Consider the following 2,493-nt stretch of genomic DNA (forward strand, 5'->3'; position numbering starts at 1 on the left):
TTTCGAGCGAGATCGTTGCCAGTGCCCCTGGACTGGCTTGTGCGGGTGGCACATAAAAGACACCATTTCGAGCGTGGCCGTTTTCGTGCGGGTGACACGTAAAAGCACCCACTACACTCTCTGAGTGGTTGGCGTTAGGAAGGGCATCCAGCTGTAGAAACTCTGCCAAATCAGACTGGAGCCTGGTGTTGCCATCCGGTTTCACCAGTCCTCAGTCAAATCGTCCAACCCATGCTAGCATGGAAAGCGGACGTTAAACGATGATGATGATGATGATGATGTAACCAAAGTGTTAGGGTAGGCGTAAAGGCTTATACACTAACTGACCCTGTGCCATCAAAAATGATGGCTAATTGTAGTATTTTATATATGAAGAAGGTACGTAATAATCACAGATACAAACATTCACATACTTCCCTTGTACATGCAGACACATACACACATGTACTCAGAGTTGAAATGCTGTTCGATTTTTCTTTTCAGCATTGAACGTTCACCATCCCATTTCCACTGCACACACACCACACACACAAACATTCACATACTTCCCTTTTGTATACTCACACAGAGTTGAAACACTGATTTTTTTTCACCCCTTCCTTTTTCCATAGCTATTACTTTCTCTCACTCTCTCTTAGTCAGGGCTGTTACTCTCACTACTTCTCCTTCACTGAATTACTGTTTTCTCTCCTCTCCCTTCATTTATACTACTTTTTCTCCTACTCCATCCTACTCCTACTCTGTGATCTTGGACAAATATATATATATATATACAAATATATAAAAACACTACGCTCATTATTATATTAAGAGATGTATTGTTCATTAAATTGTAGATACATTCCCAAAACTTTAATGAGGTGTAGTTATGTAGGTGACAAATTCATAACATTATCTAATTGCAGGGAAATATATTTAGTAGGTTGGCTAGTTATATTCTAGTAACACAAGTATTTGTTTATTTATTTAGTTAGGTTCATCAAAGTATACAGCACAATAATTAATAACAATAACAAATTAGCTTGAAAATTTGAGTACATATTTAAATCATGCTTTGAATCTAGTGTTCTGGAACTTCCATCTATAATAGACACAGGCAGCATGGTTGTGCGGTTAAGAAGCTTTCTTAACTGTGTGATCTTGGATTCAGTCTCACTACGCAGCACCTTGGACAAGTGTCTTCTACTATAGCCCTGGGTTGACCAAAGCCTTGTCAGAAGATTTGGTAGATGAAAATGAAGGAAGCCCTTCATACACGAGGAGGTGCTGAAAAGTTCCTGGCTTTAAAGGTACTGTAGTGGAGGCGCAATGGCCCAGTGGTTAGGGCAGCGGACTCAAGGTCATAGGATCGTGGTTTCGATTCCCAGACTGGGTGTTGTGAGTGTTTATTGAGCGAAAGCACCTAAAGCTCCACGAGGCTTTGGCAGGAGATGGTGGCGAACCTGCTGTACTCTTTCATCACAACTTTCTCTCACTATTTTTTCCTGTTTCTGTTGTGCCTGTAATTCAAAGGGTCAGCCTTGTCACACTCTGTGTCACGCTGAATATCCCCGAGAATTACGTTAAGGATACACGGGTCTGTGGAGTGCTCAGCCACTTGCATGTAAATTTCACGAGCAAGCTGTTCTGTTGATCGGATCAACTGGAACCCTCGTCGTTGTAAGCGATGGAGTGCCAACAACAACAACAACAACAAAGGTACTGCAAAAGGCCTGGCTGGAGGCCTAACTTCTGAGATCTTTTACAGGGCTTAGAAAAACTGAAGGACCACTGCAATAAGTGAGTGAATCTAAGAGGGGATGTTGAATAAAATCATAATTAACTGATCCGTCAGTATTTTCTTTTGCCCAAAGCCTGGAACTTTTCAGCATCCCCTCGTATATATGAATATGTGTCTTTGTGTTTGTCCCAGACATGTGCTGGTTTGTTTACATCTCCATAACTTAGCTGTTTAGCGAAAGGCCAATAGAGTAAGTAGCAGGCTTAAAAAATAAGTACTGGTGTTGATTTGTTCAACTAAACCCTTGGAGGCAGTACCCCAGCATGACTACAGTTCAATGACTGAAACAAGTCAAAGATAAACAGTTAACCTTCTCCTGCCTATATATATATATTAGCTGTTGAGGTAGCATGACACCTATGTAGTTGCTTGACTTAATAGAAATAACAGCTAAATCTCTCTCACCCATACTGTACCAACACATTGGATTATGTAATCCTAGATAGGCTATGTCTGGAAAGACTGGAAAAATATGAAGACTAGAAAATCCCAGCTGGAATGTCTTTTATAGGTCTGCCGACTTGCTGCCTACCCTGGGCTAAATAATAACATATTATCTATGTTTCATGTGATTCATTGATTGATCTATAATTTTATATGCAAACCTTTTCAGTGAAAATTTATATACCAAGGGAGGTGTAGATATCTAGATAACATTAATAACACTGTTACTGGGGAATAAGTTATTTTAATTAATTATACACTAATAACAC

Source organism: Octopus bimaculoides, chromosome 2 (assembly GCF_001194135.2).
Source record: "Octopus bimaculoides isolate UCB-OBI-ISO-001 chromosome 2, ASM119413v2, whole genome shotgun sequence".
NCBI lineage: Eukaryota > Metazoa > Mollusca > Cephalopoda > Octopoda > Octopodidae > Octopus > Octopus bimaculoides.